Genomic DNA, 20405 nt, shown 5'->3' on the forward strand with positions numbered 1-20405 from the left:
CAAAACAATACACATTTAGAATAATGAGCAATCAAAACTGCTAGTCATGGAATCCACAAGTCTGAATGATAAATTAGTAGATAGAAAAATTTCAAATGTTTTCTGCAAAAGAACACCCTCAACTAAATGAATTGCTCACAGTCTCCTTACACACAAATAGAAAACTTAGCAACATTTAAAAATTAAGGACAAATAAATAAATGCAGAAAACACACAGCCAGTCTTTCAATATGTGAACAAATTGCCACATTTGCATTTTAGAGGTGATTCTAATCCATGATACTTCCCATAAACTTTAGTCAATCATTTAGCCTATTGGAAAGATGTGAAACCTGAAAGGCTTCAGCAAAGATTTACAAGGATGTTGCCAGGGTTACAGGATTTGAGCTATGGGGAGAGGTTGAACAGGCTGGGGCTGTTTTCCCTGGAGCTTTGGAGGCTGAGGAGTGATATTATACAGGTTTACAAAATCACGAAGGGTATAGATAAAATAAATAGATAAAGTCTTTTTCCTGAGGTGGAGGAGTCCAGAACTAGAGAGCATAGGTCTAAGGTGAGAGGGGAAAGATATGAGAGAGACCTAAGGGGCAACTTTTTCATGCAGAGGGTGGTACGTGCATGAAATGAGCTACCAGAGGAAATGGTGGAGGCTAGTACAATTGAAACATTTAAGAGGCATTTGGATGGGTATATGAATAGGAAGGGTTTGGAGGGATATGGGCCGGGTGCTGGCAGGGGAGACTAGATCGGGTTGGAATATCTGGTCGGCATGGTCGGGTTGGACCGAAGGGTCTGTTTCCGTGCTGTACATCTCTATGACTCTATAATTCCAATACTCGTCTGATATCAACAGAATGTTGTGATATTTCTCTTTATTAAATAGATACCAAGGTTATTAATGATGATGAAGGAGATTGAGCCAAAGCTCAATTGGTATCATTCTTTCTTCAGGATTAGGTGGTTATGGATTCAAGTCTTCCAAGACCAAAGGCCACTGTAGTGCAGCATTGTTAGCGGTCCTGTCTTTCAGATGAATTATTAAAAGATGGCCTGAATGGTATGTGACCTCCTGTCGAAAAGACTCTACTAGACTAGACGTGATTGAGGTTCACAAGGAGGAGCTGTTAGCAATTCTGGAAAGTGTGACAATAGATAAGTCCCTTGGGCCATATGGGATTTATCCTAGATTTCTCTGGGAAGCCAGGGAGGAGATTGCAGAGCCTTTGGCTTTGGTCTTTGGTCTTATGTCATCATTGTCTACAGGAATAGTGTCAGAAGACTTGAGTCCCCTTGCTCAAGAAGGGGAGTTAGAGACAACCCTGGTAATTATAGACCAGTGAGCCTTACTTCGGTTCTGGGTGAAGTGTTGGAAAAGGTTACAAGAGATAGGATTTATAATCATCTAGAAAGGAATAGGTTGATTAGGGATAGTCAACATGGTTTTGTGAAGGGAAGGATGTGCCTCACAAATCTTATTGAGTTATTTGAGATGGTGGTCAAACAGGTGGATGAGGGTAAAGCGGTTGATGTGGTGTATATGGATTTCAGTAAGGTGTTTGATAAGGTTTTCTATGGTAGGTTATTGCACAAAATACAGAGGCATGGGATTGAGGGTGATTTAGTGGTTTGGATCAGAGATTGGTGAGCTGAAAGAAGACAGAGGGTGGTGGTTGTTGGAAAACATTCATCCTCAAGTCCAGTTATTAGTGGTGTACCGCAAGGATCCGTTTTGGTGCTACTGCTGTTTGCCATTTTTGTAAATGGCCTGGATGAGGCTGTAGAAGGATGGGTTAATAAATTTGCGAATGACACAGACCGGTGGAGTTGTGGATAGAACATAGAACAGTACAGCACAGAACAGGCCCTTCAGACCACGATAGTGCTGAAGAATGTTGCAGGTTACAGAGGGACAGAGATAAGCTGCAGAGATGGGCTGAAAGGGGACAAATGGAGTTTAATGCGGAAAAGTGTGAGGTGATTCACTTTGGAAGGAGGAACAGGAATAAAGAGTACTGGGCTAAAGGAAAGATTTCAGAAGCATAGTGTAGATGAGCAGAGAAATCTTGGTGTCCATGTACAGAGATCCCTGAAAGTTACCACCCAGGTTGATAGGGTTGTTAAGAAGGCATACGGTGTGTTAGCTTTTACTGCGAGAGAGATGGAGTTTCAGAGCCAGGAGGTCATGCTGCAGTTGTACAAAACTCTGGTCACCGCATTATAGGAAGGATGTGGAAGCTTTGGAAAGAGTGCAGAGGAGATTTACTGGTCTGTTGCCTGGTAGGGAGGGAAGGTCTTATGAGGAAAGACTAAGGGACTTGAGGCTGTTTTCATTAGAGAGGAGGAGGTTGAGAGGTGACTTAATTGAGACATTTAAGATAATCAGATTGGATGGACAGTGAGAGCCTTTTTCCTCAGATGGAGATGCACGAGGGGTCATAGCTTTAAATTGAGGGGTGACATAGGACAGATGTCAGAGGTAGTTTCTTTACTCAGAGTGTAGTAGGGGCGTGGAACGCACTGCCTGCAACAGTAGAAGATATGCCAAGTTTCAGGGCATTTAAATAGTCACTGGATAAACATATGGTTGAAAATGGAATAGTGTGGGATAGTTAGGCTTCAGATCGGTTCCACAGGTCGGCGCAACATGGAGGGCCGAAGGGCCTGTTCTGCGCTGTAATGTTCCATGTTCTATATGAAAGGAAAAGGGAGGCCAAGGGCACTACTCCTGAGGAACCTCTGCGGTGATATCCTGGGCAAACATAATCATCATTCTTAGGCTAGGTATGGCTGCAACCAGCAGAGAAGTTTTCCCAATTCCCACTGACTTCAGTTTTGCCAGAGTTCCTTGATGCCACACTCTGGCAACTGCAGCTTTGATGCCAACAGCAACAACTCTCACCTTGCTTCTGAAATTCAGTAGGTGCTTATATCACAGCTCAAGAGGGCTGAAGGTTATGCTCCATAACTGTCAGGATAGACTGGTCTTGGAGAGCGTGCAACACAGATTCAGCAAATTTATATAAGTCATGTTGCGCAGATGAGGCCTTAATTATGGAAGATGAAAGAATAAATTTTTTGAGGTGCTTGGGATTATTAAAGATTTGATAGCAGAAGCCCAGAACAAGTGGGTATTGACTTTGAAATGAGAGCTGGGCAGTTCCAGATTGATTTCAAAAGCATTTCTATCCATAGAGGCTATTTCCCTCAAAAAGCTATTGAAGCTGAGTAAGTCAAAATTTCTGTTCCTAAAACTAATTAATTTGAGTTAGATAAGATGTTAAAAGGTACAAAACGAACAAGTAGATGTGTTTCAAGTGCACATCATTTGAATCAGGATTATGTCTTGCCTTGGCTTATGAGAATTAATCAAATGTTTATCAAAGAGCACATAGGTTCAAAAAGGCTGAAGAGGCACACTTACCAAGTGTCTAAGCAACTGGCTAACATGCAAGTCACTTCAAGCTGAAATAACCAAATGTCTCTATTACCCAAGGAATGTACTGTGGGAAGCACAGCTCCAAGTGACACACCAGTTGTTGACTTCAATGAATGAGACACTTGTATGGATTGTCACTCACAGCAGCAAACTCAGAGGTCAAGTAATAAAGGGCAGAGAAGCATTCTCATCAGAGAATGTGTGTTACCAGGCAGTAATGCATAGAAAATCCAACCTCATCAGGGACAATAAGTTACAGCCATTTATGCGTCAGCATCGAGATACCAATGGCTTTAACAGTGTCAGTGTTGTTACCAATTCTGTTTTACTCACTTTTCTTAAAAGTACTGTAGCAAATCAAAATTTCTGCAGTCCAGAATAAGTAGGATACATTTTTTGTTTTGGACAGAGCCAGTATAGCATTCAAATGACGTAATGCAAGTCTTTTAAAAAAAATCTTGTGATCAGTAGCAGTACAATCATTAGGATGCAGAATGCATGAAAAAATTCTGCTGCTTTCTTCACAGCCTGAGCGTATAAAAAGGAGTAAGACACGAGACATGAGAGAGATGTTTTGGGATAGAGTCGGGGTAAAGTCATGATAATTCCATTCATTTCCCCTCAGTTTCCATGTTTTCTCTTGTCAGAAAAAAAAAGTATGCTCTTGATTGGGACAAAAACAAAACTGCTCACTTGCCAGATTAGGGCCAATAACTGGCTCCATTTATATTACAGCTGTTTCAATAAGGCATTGTAGTTAAAATCTGAAGCATATGTCAGCTTGGCTCTGGGATATAATGATTTCATTCTAAGTTTTCTTTGATGGGGTCTGTTTTGTTTCAAGACTATGATCGAAAAAAAATCAAACTTTAAATTGTTGCATGCATTATTTTATTAAGCTACACTGTTAAGTATTACTTAAATAATACAATTGTAGCTTTGAACTACCTGGGCTACAAAACAGGCAAAAGATATTCAGGTTTTCTTTCAATGGGAAAGTGAATCTGCAATTAGAATGATGCATTAAAATTAATGTTTAAAATCATTTTTTCTTCTCTTTCACAAAGAATTGGCAAAAACATCTTTTATTGCACAAATAATTCTACTATGGACAACATTTTTAACGCACTTTCTTCCCATGCAGCTCTGTTTGAGGCAAAGATCTGTTACATTATGGATTTAGCTAAAACTGCTTTTGCAAACAATACAGCAATCCTAATTAACCAAGTCACTTCAATCTCACCAGTGGGAGACCTACAGGCCTCTCAGTCAGACTCTTCTGGGGAAGGGATGGAAAATCTTTTAGCTGAACCTTCTGGCTGGAAAGTCAGGAAAAGGAACTGAAACACTCACACTGATGTGTGAAGCCAAGTTTACCCCAGGGGGGATACAATGCAGATGTCAAGAATTAAATCAAGGACATACAGGAATTCAGAATCCATGAAGTCTACTGACATACTACCCCTTTTAAAATGGGTAAATTGTGATTTTATTCATCAATCATTCCCCAATGGAACAATGGTATGGCTGACTGTTGCATAATATGTAAAATATAGACACACTATACATTAACATTTTCAAGATCCACGTGGATTTCTTTCCTCCCCACAGCTAGGTGGATCACCACAATAGTTTAAAAGGAACAGATATATTTGACACATAATACCAACAGTAAATGCATCAGCTCTACACAAAAGAGTTGTTGAGGCTAAGTGGCCGAAGGTCCAACCATTGACACCTGTTCATATGAAAAATATCTCCCAATCAGGAAAGCAGTCTGCACAACTTCAGTCTGTCAGCATGAGAACATTTGTATCATGACTTATATCAGACTCATGGAACACATGATGAATTGTCTCAACAAGTTTGACAGTGCTCAATTGGCCATAAGTAACTATTTTGAAAATAAATTTCTTCAAAATCATTGTTGATGCTTAATTACACATTATTTAATAGTAAAGCTAGTTTGATGGCAACCAGAAAATCCGATGTTGATTATCATAAAGACCAACTGGTTCATTAATGCATTTGAGGGGGGGAAATCTGCCATGTTTGCCTGGTCTAGCCGACAAGTCCAGACCCCAAAGTGGTTGGCTCTATTGCTTGCTGAATGGGCCTTGCAGGGTACTTAGTTGCATAAAACCACTGCAAAGTTTGATAAATATATCCCTCCCAACTGATTAATCAGCAGTCCTCTGTGATGAATACCATTTGGCAGATGCACTGAAGGTGGTAAAGTCACAAAATTCATGCTGGATGGGGGACTTCAATGGCTATCATCAAGACAGACTTGGAAGAACCTCAACAGACAACTTATGACCTGATCACCAATCCAGAGACTGGTGACCTAAATATGTGAAGATGCTTGATATTTCATAAACAAAAGAAAGAGGGACTGAATGGTGAAGTTGCTCTGTCAATTAACGATGATATTAATCCAATAGTGAATTTAGAACCTTTGTTTGGTGAAAGGTTTTAAATAAAGCAAATGGAAGAACTCAATTGTGGGAGTAGTTACAAATAAATTATAGCCACTGAACAGTTAGAGTACCCTCGAATAAAGTTTTCAGCAAGCAATAATGGGAGCTTATGAGAAAGACACAGCAGACAATCATGGGTGATTTTAATCTACTGAGAGGCTGGACAGGCAAGAAAGGCTGGACAATGAATTCCTAAGATGTTTTCAGGAGAATTTCTCAGAAGACCATATTTAATGCCAACCAGTGCAGTTTTTATAGATCTGGTAGTGAGTAATAAGACAGAATTATTTAATTACTTCTAAGTAAATGAGACTCTAAGTAGCAGTGATCATAACATGATTGAAATTCGTATTCAGTTTGAGGAAGAGTGGTTTAAGGCTGCCATTTTAAACTTAAATTATTAGAGAATTAAGATAGAGCTGGCTAAGGTGAAATGGGAAAACAAGTTAATGCGTAGGTCAGTAAAAATGCAATGGTAGCCATGTGAGATAATTCACCACGTTCAGCAAAGATGCAATCAAAGGGAATGAAAGACACTCTTGGGGGAGAACCTTATAGTCCAAGATATGGCACATATGGATACAGGCATTACAATCAGATTCTGGGCAGGGTTTGACTAATTAATACAGTTCCAGACAGATACGCTGAATTATCAAGCTCTCGTGAGGAGGGATAAATTGGCATCCTTTCTTTGTAAACCTGCTTTCTTGTTTGATTGCAACAAGGTTAGTCCACAAAGGATTCCCTTCCTTGTAGGTGCTTTCCCCCAGACCAAATTAATTTACATTTTAAAAGAAGCTAATTTATCCAGGCTTTGTGGAGTTAACAAAACAATCAGTTATTTTTGAAGCTACTAAACATGGGAAGAAATAACACCAAAGAATACATGGACCACGTCACTCAAGAAGAGTAGAGTGAAGTGTTGATAGTTGAGCAGTCAATTTTGATATTCATGATTTTGTAGATTGACTGAAATTCTTTTGTGCTGTTTCCTTTTAACTAGTTTGCTGGCAAATTGTTTGACAGTATGACCAATGGAACTTAGGAACACAAATAGGCCATTTGACCCAGCAAGTCTGCATCTCCATTAATAAGATCATTACTGATTTGATGGTCATACAGTCATAGAGATGCATTGCATGGAAACAGACCCTTCGGCCCAACTCGTCCATGCTGACCAGATATTCCAACCCAAGCTAGTCCCACCTGCCAGCACCCAGCCCATATCCAGCCAAACTCTTCCTATTCATATCCAGATGCCTTTTAAATGCTGTAATTGTACCAGCCACTACCACTTCCTCTGGCAGCTCATTCCACACATACACCATCCTCTATGTGAAAAAGTTGCCACTTAAGTCTCTTTTATATCTTTCCCCTCTCACCTTAAACCTATGCCCTCTAGTTCTGGGCTCCCCCACCCTAGGGAAGAGACTTTGTCTATTTACCTTGTCCATGCCCTTCATAATTTTATAAACCTCTAGAAGGTTTAGCCTCCGACGCTCCAGGGGAAAATAGCTCCAGCCGATTCAACCTCTCCTCATAGCTCATATCCTCCAACCCTGGCAACATCCTTGTAAATCTTTTCTGAACCCTTTCAAGTTTCACATCTTTCCGATAGGATGGAGACCAGAACTGCACGCAATATTCCAACAGTGGCCTAACCAATGTTCTGTACAGCCGTAACATGACCTCCCAACTCCTGTACTCAATACTCTGACCAATAAAGGAAAGCATACCAAACACCTTCTTCACTATCCTATCTACTAGCGACTCCACTTTCAAGGAGCTATGAATCTGCACTCCAAGGTCTCTTTGTTCAGCAACACTCCTTAGGACCTTACAATTAAGTGCATAAGTCCTGCTAAGATTTGCTTTCCCAAAATGCAGCATCTCGCATTTATCTAAATTAAAGTCAATTTGCCACTTCTCAGCCCATTGGCCCATCTTATCAAGATCCCATTGTAATCTGAGGTAACCTTCTTTGCTGTCCACTACTCTTCCAATTTTGGTGTCATCTGCAAATTTACTAACTACACCTCCTATGTTCACATCCAAATCATTTATATAAATGGTGAAAATACTGGACCCAGCACCGATCCTTGTGGCACTCCACTAGTCACAGGCCTCCAGTCTGAAAAACAATCCTCCACCACCACCATCTGTGTGGAGTTTGCTCATTCTCCATGTCTGCTTGGGTTTCCTCCAGGTGCTCCAGTTTGCTCCCACAATCCAAAGATGTGCAGGTTAGGTGAATTGGCCATGCTAAATTGCCCATAGTGTTCAGGGATGTGTAGGTTAGGTGCATTAGTCAGGGGTAAATATAGGGTAGGGTGGATTACTCTCCGGAGGGTTGGTGCGGACTTGTTGAGCCGAAGGGCCTGTTTCCACACTGTAGGGGTTCTGCGATTCTGTGGTTCCTCACATTCTTCTAAACGCCAATGAGAACAAGTCCAGGGCTTCCAGCACTCAGTAAGGGAGTATCTTTCCCACTTCTTTACCTCTATTGTAGTGGTGTTAAATGGCCATTCTCAAAGCTTTGACCTTTACAGCACAATAGGGAATCAGGCCACTAACACAAACTGGGCAGGGTTGAAGTTCACTTTTGACCTCTGTCCTCATGTATTCTTGAATGAGGAAAATACAAAAATGTCTATCAACCAGACTGCTGTTTTGTTTCCACATTGTTTTAACAGCCTGTGATAATTCAGTTCATTTTGCATTTTCTCCTTCTGAAGCTTCCTTGATACCTTGTCTGATGTGACATTCTATAGTCTCTCACTCTTTGTCACCAGACAGCTTCTAAATTTTATATATGCAAAATATTTATACTTTGGCTTCATCAGTCCTCTTTCAAAAAACACATGCTGGAGTTAAACCTTGATATACCCAGAGGTGATTTGGGGTTACCATCTGGTCTTGACATGGGAAAACAACTTAATTGGTGTGGTGGTGACATGGTAAGACCCCATCTTCCCACTTCCACCAGAAACATGTTCCCATGCAAATCCCATACCCTCAACCTGATCACAAATGGAGGTTTATAAGAGGTCCACTAATCATCCACTTCAGGATGACTTTAAGGACCTGAACTCCAACTATCTCAGCTCCAGCTGGGACAAGAAAGAGTCGACTCCTCTAACTGTTCAAATGGTGCTGCAGGCAATGAAACATGACACGCACAACTTCTTTCAGTGCTGCCTTTACCAGGTGAGTTATTGTGACAGTCGAAGACAGTTCCAGATTATGGGTGGTCCTTTTAATCCATGAATGATCAAGGGCACGGAAATGTGGTATAAAAATGTGATCTACATTGCTCTCCTAGTTTCCAACCTGCCATGGTCTCCTGCTCCCCAATACCACTCAAATAGGTTAGGCAAATACTTGCTAGAAATTTCAAAAACAGCAATAGCAAATTTCTACTTAAAAAGGTGAAGAGCAATTTGAGTGAGCGTCGGCCCTCCAAAGTGAGTGTGTAGATATTTAATTATTCCAAATAAGGAAATGGTCAAAGCAAATATGTATTTTATACAGAATAAAAACTGAAAGAACTGCAGATGCTGCAAATCTAAAACAAAAACAGAAGTAGATAGCAAAGCTTAGCAGGTCTGGCAGCATCTATGAAGAAAAATCAGAGTTAACATATCGGGCCCGGTGACCCTTCCTCAGAACTTGATGGTAGCTAGGAAAATGTTAGTTTATACACAAAAGATAGGGTTGGGGGAGAGAGAGGTAAGGAGTGAATGATAGGTGGGGATAGAGTCCAAAGAAAGAGAGAAGAGCAGTTGGACAGACAAAGGAGTAGATAACGATCTATCTAGGAAGGTGAATAACTGCTAATGGAGACGGTTAGTAGCTAACAATAGGTAGTGTGTAATGGAAGACAAATGTAATAACAAAGCCTTGTGTGTAAGGTAGAGGACTAGGCCATGGTAGAGTTCAGGTCCTAAAATTATTGAACTCGATATGGAGTCAGAAGGGCTGCAGGGTCCTCAAGCAGAAATGAGGTGTCACTCTTCCAGCTTGTGCTGAGCTTCACTGGAACATTGCAGCAAGCCTGAGACAGAGATGTTGGCCAGGGGACTTGGTGATGTGTTAAATGGCAGGCGACTGGAAGCTCACGGTCTTTTTTGCAGGCAGAAGGTAGATGTTCTACGAATTGGTGACCAGTCCAAACGTCTTTTCTCCAGTGTGGAGGAGACCACATTGTGCAGGTAAAGAGGTAGTGAATCAGCAATCACAGGGGAAGGTGCCATGGGGCTGTGGGGGGTGCTGGGAGTGAAGGAAGAGTGGATCGGGTGTCCCAGTGGGAACGGTCCCTACGGAAGGCGGACAAGGGAGGGAAGAGAATATGTACCTGGGGGTGGCATCATGCCGGAGGTAGTGGATGGTTGGTGGGATGGTAGGTAAGGACAAATGGAACCCTATTGCTGTTGCGGGAGGGATCAGAGGAGGTGAGGGTGGAAGTGCAGGAGTTGGGTCAGCCCCGGTTGGTGCTGGAGAATCCTCTGTTAAGGAAGAAAGTGGACATTTCGGAGGCTCCCTTGTCAAAGTTGGTCTCATCGGAACATATGTGACACAGAGGAACTGGGAGAATGGAATGGTGTCTTTACCGGAAGCAGGGTGTGAGGACGTATAGTCCAAGTAGCTGTGGGGATCGATGGTTTATATTGGCCAGATATGGAAACAGACATGTCAAGGAAGGGAAGGGAGGAGTCAGAGATAGACCAGGTGAAAATGAGGGCAGGGTAGAAATGAGAAGCAAAATCAATTAACTTTGCAATCCCGGAGGAGAAAGGGAAGCAGCACTGATAATATCATTGAAATAGCAGAGAAAGAGTTGTGAGTTGGGGTGCAATAAGACTGGAACAAGGAATATTCCACATACCTCATGAAGAGACAGGTATAACTGGGGACCATGAGGGTACCCATGGCCACCCCACCCCCAATCTGAAGAAAATGGGTGGAGTTAAAAGAGAAGTTAAGCAGAGGAAGTTGGTGCTCAGTGGGACAGTTCAGACCTTTACTCCAGGAAGAAGCGGAGAGCCCTGAGATCATCCTGGTGGAAAATGGATATGTAAAGGGATTGCACATCCAAGGTAAAAGGGAGGCGTTTGGAACTTGCAAACTGAAAATTCCGAAACAGGAATCACGGATGTACTGGGGGCGGGGGGGGGGGGGGGGGGGGGGGCAGAGACTAGACTAGAGGGAAAAGACTGACTTAAGGTGGGAAGAGATGAGTTCTATGGGGCAGGAGCAGCTTGGGCCGTCCGGTATGTGGATTTTCGGAAGGAGATAGAAGCGAGTTGTGTGGGATTGGGGGAACTATCAGTTTACAGATAGTTGGAGGGAGAGATCACCAAATGAAATGAAGTCAGTGACTGTAGTTGATACAATGGCCAAGTGTGTAATGGTGGGATCAGGATCCAGGGGAAGACAGGAGGCAGCATCGGAGAGCTGACGCTCAGCCTCGGCAAAGCCAAACTACCTCAACAGCACCACCTTTATCGGCAGGCTTAATAACAAAATCGGGATTGGATCTAAATGATCTAAGTAGCATCTAAAGTGAGAGGGACGTTGGCTGAATTGGGTGAGGGTTCGCAGAGAAATTGAGGCGACCAATACCACATCACAGTTCTCAATGAATAGATTGAGCACATGTAAAAGGCCATAGTGTGGGGTCCGGGTGGAGGCGGAGTGTTGGAGCTGGGCGAGGGGGTCTGTGAGACAGGGAGAGGACTCTTGCCCAAAGAAATGGGCAGAGAGGCAAAGATGACGGAGGAAGAGTTCAACCTTATGTTGTCCCCGAAATTCATTGAGGTGGGGATACAAAGCTGAAACCTTTGCTGAGTACAGAACTTTCAGCATCGGAGAACGGAAGGTGAGGAGTGATGGTGAATACCGGACAGAAGGTGGGGTTGGGAGAGAGGATGGAGTCAGAGCAAAGAGGAGGAGACGAAGGTTCTGGAAGGCTGTGGGTATCTGAGTTTTTGCATTTTGAGTAACTTGATGCCTAAAAGGAAAAGAAAATGTTTCTTGTTAGCATGGTGAATGGTGAGAGGATGGAGTAGAACTAGGAAGTGTTCCAGCCCTGAGTCAGCATGATGCAAAGCTGTTGGAGAGAGAGGTCAAAAGTGTGCATGTGACACTGCATGGCACAGAGTGTGGATCACAGGATACAATGAAAGCAGGTGTCTGTGGAACGTTGAGCATCATGGAGATATGTGATTCTAGGTGGTATTTTATACTGACTTCACTGGAGAAGACACAAATACTTGTATATTATACAGAAATAATTGTAATACAAAGATGGAAGGGAGAAAGTTAAAACAGTTACAATCACCAGTGAAAGAATACTGAGAAAACTGCGAGAACGAAAGGCAAGGAGAAAGTGAGGGCTGCAGATGCTGGAGATTAGAGTCGAGAGTATGGTGCTGGAAAGCACAGCAGGTCAGGCTGCATCGGAGGAGCAGGACCATCGATGTCGAGTCTAAGCTCTTCATAAGGACCAAAGGCTGAAAAGTCTCCAGGACCTGCTGGACCTCATCTAAGATCCTAAACAAAGTGGCTGCAGAGATGACAGATGTATTGATTGTAAGTTTCCAGAATTCCCGAGATTTAGGAAAGGTCTCATCAGATTGGAAAATAGAGAATTTAAGCATATTCATGAAAGCAGGAAACTGCAGGTCAGTTGGCCCAACATTGGGAAAATGCTGGGATCTATTTTTATGTAGCAGTGTATTCAGAAAATCTTAATGCAATCAGCATGAATTTAAAGGAAGGAAGTGTCTGATTTTAATTTGATTGAACTATTTGAAGTCATAACTAGGAGGGTCAATGAGGATAACACATTTTGTATCATCCACATGGAATTTAGTAAGATTACTAACAACATCATCAGGAAATTGAAAGCTTAAGGGTTCCAAAAGGCAAGCAGTAAATTTGATCCAAAATTAGCTCAGTGACAGGAAGCAGGAACTGTGTACAGATCTGGTCACTGTAATGCAATGAAGCTATGGTCACACTAAAGACAGAGACATTTTGGAGGACAGCTTTGGAACAGCGATAGTGTCCCTACCTCTAACTCACGAGGCTCAGGTTCACATCCCACCTGCTCCAAAAGCTTGTCATAACATCCCTGAACAGGTTTATTAGAAGATATCTAAAAAAACAGACTTTAAAGGTTATTTCCAGGGAAGAACTTTAGTCATGAAGAAATATTGGATAGGCAGAGATCATTTCCCTTCAGAATTAAGGAGGTTGAGATGAACAAACAATAAAGAACAAAAGAACCTTACAGCACAGAACAGGCCCTTCGGCCCTCCAATCCTGTGCCGCTCCAGATCCTCCATCTAAATCTGCTGTCTACTTACTAATTCATGTATCTGTCAAGTTACATCTTAAATGATGCTATTGTTCTGACCCCTACTACTCCGTTGGCATCACACTCCAGGCACCAACCACCCTCTGCGTGAAGAGCTTTCCACAGATATCTCCCCTAAACTTTTCCAGTCTCATTTTGAACTCGTGACCCCACAGTAATTGAGTCCTCCACTCTGGGGGAAAAAAGTTTCTTGCTATCCACCCAATGATGATCCACCTCTCATGATTTTGTAGGCCTCAATCAGGTCTCCCCTCAACCTCTGTCTTTCCAATGAAAATATTCCTAATCTACTCAACCTCTCCTCATAGCTAGCATCCTCCATGCCAGGCAACATCCTGGTGAACCACCTCTGATCTTATCCAAAGCATCCATATCCTTTTGGTCACGTGGCAACCAGAACTTTACGCAGTATTCCAAATGTGGCCAAACCAAAATCTTATATAACTGTAACATGACCTGCCAACTCTTGTCCTCAGTACCCTATTCGATGAAGGAAAGCCTGCCCTATGCCTTCTTGACCACACTACTGACCTGCGTTGTCACCTTCAGGGAGCAATGGAACCAAACACCCAGATCTCTCTGTCAATTTTCAATTTTCCCCAGGACTTTTCCATTTACTGTATAATTCGCTCTTGAATTGCATCTTTCAAAATGCACTACCTCCCATTTGTCCGGATTCAACTCCAATGAGATTAAATTGAGGCGAATGTAAAGATGATAGACCACGATGAAGTGGACAGGAAGGTATAAATATATTAGGAAAGAGATGAATGACTGAGTAATGTTCAGAAATATTACAGAAGATTTAAGGGGTAATATGTTCACTCAGAGTGAAGGGGATCTGTAACCAACTACCTGACAGAATGGTGGAGGCAGAAACCCTCGGCATATTTTGAAAACGCTTGGATATTCAATTCTGCCTGTAATCTACATAGCGGAGGACTAAGAAATTGGAATGTAAAGATAACATTGGATAACTCTTATGATTAGCAGGGACTGATGGGCTGAACAGCCTCCTGTTTATATTATTCTTTAATACATACTTCCTCTGAGCATATTATTATTCTATTATCTGAAACCAGCTTTTGGTGACCGTCATGATGGTTCAGCTGCTAAAGGCAGCATCAAAAGAAGTCATACAGGCCAGATTCCACTGCCATGCAGGTTGATCTTAAGGCTTTTGATTGTCTATGTTACAGGGATATGAAGCAAAGGCAGGACTGAGTTCAGTTTACATGCCTCCTGCTCTTGGTCATCACAAAGTTCAAGCAGTGTGCTGCTGGTGAACATAGTGATACTGTCACTGGACCTGCAATTCAGAAACTAACATTGCGAAGCCACTATGGTAGGTGAAATTTAATATCAATTAAACATCTGTAATATAAAGCTCTCTCAGCAACGGTGACGATCAAACTATTGCGTTCACTCATGGCCTTTAGGGAAGAAAATCTGCCCTAATCTGATCCGATCTACATATGACTCTCTAAGTGGTTGACTCTTAATTGCCCTCAAATCCCCTCCCAATTGCCATTCAAGGCAATTAAGAGTGGGCAACAAGTGCTGACCTTGCTAGTATTGCTTATATCATATACAGAACAAGAAACTAGGAGAGGTGCCAGTGGATGCATAGTACTTAAGAAAACCATATCCTAGAATGAGTCCCAGTCATCAAAGAGGAAATATTTTTTCTTAAAATATTCCCTGACTGTACAACATGTATGCTACCTAGTATATCACACTTTTCTAGAATTGACAACTATTTATCGTGTGCAAATTACTGCTATAACTTTTAATAATTGTTTCGTCAAAAGACGACAGCATTTAGATGGCATGTGATAGTGAATTTGAAACACATACTTTATATGAAGAATGCAACAATGTTAGAATAGAAGACAAATTTTCCCATCCACCATCAAACTGAATTCATTACTCCTTGCGTTTTACAGAGGTCAAGAGTTTTCAGTTTCAAACAAAAGCCTATTTCAAACAATATGTTTAATATTGACGTATTTCCAAGCTATGGCTCTCTTTATCCTATTACACGCTAAGGCATTTACAGCTTTAAAATACAGTTGCATAATTTATTCTGAAGTCATAAATGAAAATATGACTGAGCAGGATATAAACTGAATTTAACAAGCAAAGAAACCCTTAAGTTCCAAACAACCCCCACTATAAAAGTCCAGCAAGATCTAGAAAAACTCAATGTTGAGATCTTCATTGGTCCTGACATTCTGTCCTACACTTCGTGGGTTTGGCAAGCAGACTTTCAAACGAAAGTTCTAATATTCAAACTAATATAATTTTAACAATGGCATTAAAAATATGCCGCATTTAAAATAAAAGAGCAGCAGCAGGATGAAGGCTTTTGATTAAATACTGGTACCTTCAAGCTCACCCCATCAGTGCTGTCAATCACTGCCCTGTATTCTATAGGGTACATCATCAGTTGTAGGTGCAAAGTGACCCAAGATTTTCGCTGGGTACTTCCATTTGTAAATCTAACTCTTCCTATAATCCCAAAATATATCTCTCTATTTCATTTAATTGCAGTTTGGTCAACAGAATTTTTTTAATAATCTATATGACTGCTTTAAAATAATATTAAAATAAGATGGATGCCATTTTGGACTGAGATGAGGAGAACCTTTTTTTAGTTAGAGGTTTGTGAATAGTTGAAATTCTACAAGGCTGAGGAAGCTCCATCTGTTCTTGCATTCCTATGAAGCACCTAGATTGGGGACTACAGTCATACGTGCAGATTTTTTGGTGTCACAAAGCTAATTGGAACAGTAAGTTATGAGAAGGACAGAGGTTGCAAATGGAAATAAACAGTTTAGATGAGTGGGAAATATGGTGTCAGGATAGAGTAGCGAAAGGTCTGGTAATGGAGTATAAAGAGGGAAAATGTGAAATTGTCCATTTTAGCAAGACAACGAAAAAAGCAAATTATTTAAATGAAGAGAGATTGAAGAGGGAGCTGGGTGACCCGGTGCATTAATTAGAAAAGGTTAGTATACAGGTCCAACAATTATTCTGGAAAGTTAATAGAACATTTTAATTAATCTGAGTGGAACTAAATAAAATGTAGGGAGGTTATGCTTCAGTTTTACAGAGCACTGGTTTGACCGCATCTGGAGTACTGTACAGTAACTACAGTATTGATCTCCTTAGTGAAGGACAGCTGTAAATGCAGAAGCAGTTCAGAGAAGGCTAACCAGACTAATAAATTGGTATTCGTATGTGGAAAGGCTTGGCTTATATCTATTGGTGTTCAAAAGAGGAGAAAGATTCCTGAAGGATCATGACAAGGTGAATATGTTAGTCAAGGTTGAAAATAAGAGGTTATCCATTTAAGACAGAGAAGAGGAAAATTATTTTTAGAATTATATTCCCTACAGTGTGGAAACAGGTCATTTGGCCCAACAAGTCTGCACTGACACTCCTCTATATCCGATTACTCTAGACTTCCACTAGTGTGTAGCTTTGCTCGCTGAGCTATAGGTTTGATATCCAGACGTTTCATTACCTGGCTAGGTAACATCATCAGTGGTGACCTCCAAGTGAAGCGAAGCTGTTGTCTCCTCCATTCTATTTATATGTTTGTCCTGGATGGGGCTCCAGGGGATTGTGGTGACGTCGTCATTTCCTGTTCGTTTTCTGAGGGGTTGATAGATGGTATCTAGATCTATGTGTTTGTTTATGACGTTATGGTTGAAGTGCCAGGCCTCTAGGAATTCTCTGGCATGTCTTTGCTTAGCCTGTCCCAGGATAGATGTGCTGTCCCAGTCAAAATGGTGTGTTTTTTTTTCCCTCTGTGTGTAGAGCTATGAGGGAGAGAGGGTCGTGCCTTTTTGCGGCTAGCTGGTGTTCATGTATCCTGGTGGCTAACTTTCTTCCTGTTTGTCCTACGTAGTGTTTCTGGCAGTCCTTGCATGGAATTTTGTAGACGACGTTGGATTTGACCATGGGATGTACTGGGTCTTTTAAGTTTGTTAGTTTTTGTTTGAGAGTGTGTTGGTGGGATTGTGTGCTACTATGACTCCGAGGGGTCTTAGTAGTCTGGCTGTCATTTCTGAAACTTCTTTGATATATGGTAAGGTGGTTAGGGTTCTTGAGGAATCAGTGAACTGTATTTTTTGAGTATCCATTCTTCTTGAATACGCTGTATAGGTGGTTCTCCTCTGTTTTCTGAAGTTCGTCTGTGCTGCAGTGTGATGTGGCTCATTGGAATAGTGTTCTGATACAGTGTGTGTTGGGATGGTTGCTGGTGTAGTTGAGTATTTGGTCAGTGTTTGTTGGTTTTCTGTATATGCAGGTTTGTAGTTCTCCCTTGTCCTTTCTTTCTACTGTGACGTCCAGAAATGCGAGTTTGTTGTCAGTTTCTTCCTCCTTGGTGAACTTTATGCCTGTGAGGGTGTTGTTGATGATGTTAAATGTCTCTTCTATCTTGTTTCGTTTTGTGATGACAAAAGTGTCATTTATGTAGCGAACCCAGATTTTTGAATTGACGGTTGGTAGGGCTGTTTGTTCTAGTGTTTGCATTACCGCTTCTGCTCTAAATCCTGATAGCGGAGATCCCATGGGTGTGCCGTTGGTTTGTTTGTAGATTATGTTGTTGAAGGTGAAGTGGGTGGTGAGGCACAGGCCCACTAGCTTCATGATGTTTTCATTGGTAATGTGATCGATGGTGGTTGGGGTGTGTGTGATGGTCTCTTCTAAAAGTGTGGTAAGTGTTTCCTTTGCCAGGTCGATGTTGATGGAGGTGAACAGTGCTGTTACGTCAAATGAGATCATTGTTTCATCTTACTCTATTTTGGTGTTTTTGACTGTTCTACTAGGTATTTCAGTCTTGCGTGTAGTTCTTTGGCCAGTCTGTAAGTGGGAATCGTAGTAGCACACAAACCCACCAACACTCCCAAACAAAAGCTAACAAACTTAAAAGACCCAGTACATCCCATGGACAAAACCAATGTTGTCTACAAAATTCCATGCAAGGACTGCCACAAACACTACATAGGACAAACAGGAAGAAAGTTAGCCACCAGGATACACGAACACCAGCTGACCACAAAAAGGCACGACCCTCTCTCCCTCATAGCTCTACACACGGAGGAAAAAAACCCACCATTTCGACTGGGACAACACATCTATCCTGGGACAGGCTAAGCAAAGACATGCCAGAGAATTCCTAGAGGCCTGGCACTCCAACCACAACGCCATAAACAAACACATAGATCTAGATACCATCTATCAACCCTCAGAAAACAAACAGGAAATGACATCACCACAAACCCCAGGAACCCCATCCAGGACAAACATATAAACAGAAAGCAGGAGACAACAGCTTCGCTTCACTTGGAGGTCACCACTGATGATGTTACCTAGCCAGGTAATGAAACGTCTGGATATCAAACCTACAGCTCAGCGAGCAAGTCTACACCCTAAACCTCAACCTGAGCTACAAACCTTCACAAACCTTGCACTTCCACTAATTAATGCACCTAGCCTACGTAGGCCTGAACACTATGGGTAATTTAGCACGGCCAATTCACCTGACCTGCACATCGCTGAACTGTGGGAGGAAACCAAAGCACTTGGAGGAAACTGTGCAAACTCCATACAGGCAGTTGACCAAGGTTGGAATCGAACCCAGGTCCCTGGCGCTGTGAGGCAGCAGTGCTAACCACTGAGCCAACATGCCGCCCCACAGATGGAATCAAGTTATAAGTCTAAGATTAGCTACTATTTTAATGAATGGTGAAGTAGACAGCAGGGATTGAATATTCATTCCTACTCCTTGCATTTTTAGGACTAATTAGCGTTTCTCAAAATAATCTTCAGCTCTCAGCCAGAATCAAACGCTTGCATTTATACAGCTTCCTTTATCAGTGCCTTACTGCCTCAGCACTTCAAAACACATCAGCCTAGAAAAAAAACATGTTCAGGTCTCGAGTGGATGCTGAACCTACCTTGTACCTTACCAAGAGGCCAGTTTTCAATTCAGTGGGCCACAATTGACCAAACACTGCTCTTGCTGATTTTAAAAGGCTGGAACACACAGCGCACAGGATGAACCTCTTCTTTTATGCAGTTGTGATACAAGGTTCATATACAACATGAGGCACACCATCTATATTATCAAAACTATCAGACTGTCTTAAGCCCAAACATAAGGATTCAGAAGAAATTCTCAGTTTCAGTAAACATTCAAACCTGTAATATGGGAGTATCAATTGCATATACATGGACAGAACTTAAGGCAACTCTACACTACAACATGAGCACCATAACCTGCAGGTGCTGCTCAGAATGGACCAATTCATGCCGTTTTCGCCTAACCCTGATTAAAACAATAGTTGAAGTTGTAATTTATTAAAACTGCAGCCATTCACAAGTCAGTACGATGGAACAGTTTATCTGGACAAATTAGTTAGTTCTGCCTCCAGTTGTGAACCAGCATGACCAAAAACAAGTAGCATGCAACATAAATCAAACTTCAGCTGACAAACTGCCAAGCTGTCTACATACAATGTCAACAGTATCTAGGCAGCTTAGATTGGGAATGTCTTCCCGAAAGATGAAAATATATAGCCCCAGTCACTCAAAGCTTTAATGTACTATTGGGCAGTTGACCTTTCAGTACCTTTGTTGATCCCATGGTTGGGTGACCTCTATTCCAAGCTACAACAGAGATGCTGTGAAAAAGGTTCATGACCTAACTCCAAAGAAAAAACACAATTCTTTCGACAAAGTGACACTTTAAATAAATATGAGCTTTGCAGGGTGTTGGCTGTCTTAGAAATACTTTGATGCTGATGATGGTGACATTGCTCCTTCACAAAGGACGATTCAAATAACCAGCAGGAAATGCTAGGGGGTCAGAGGGTCAGGCATGAGGAGGAACTGAAGGAAATCGTTGCTAGTCAGGAAATGGTTTTGGAGAAATTGATGGGGTTAAAACCCACTACGTCCCCAGAGCCTGATGATCTGCATCGCAGAGTACTTAAGGAAGTGGCCCTAGAAATAGCATTCGCATTGGTGATCAACTTCCAACATTCTGTCAAAGCTGGAAGATTTCCAATGGATTTGAGGGTCGCTAATGTAA

The 20405-nt window shown here is 41.8% G+C and overlaps 1 protein-coding gene across 2 annotated transcripts in view; it reads right to left on the reverse strand.

Moving 5' to 3' along the window:
• stard9 (StAR-related lipid transfer (START) domain containing 9) overlaps positions 1–20405 on the reverse strand; it is a 282626-nt gene that overhangs the window by 159731 nt on the left and 102490 nt on the right. The window lies entirely within an intron of this gene.

This window comes from Chiloscyllium punctatum, chromosome 4, assembly GCF_047496795.1.
Source record: "Chiloscyllium punctatum isolate Juve2018m chromosome 4, sChiPun1.3, whole genome shotgun sequence".
In the NCBI taxonomy this organism is placed as follows: domain Eukaryota; kingdom Metazoa; phylum Chordata; class Chondrichthyes; order Orectolobiformes; family Hemiscylliidae; genus Chiloscyllium; species Chiloscyllium punctatum.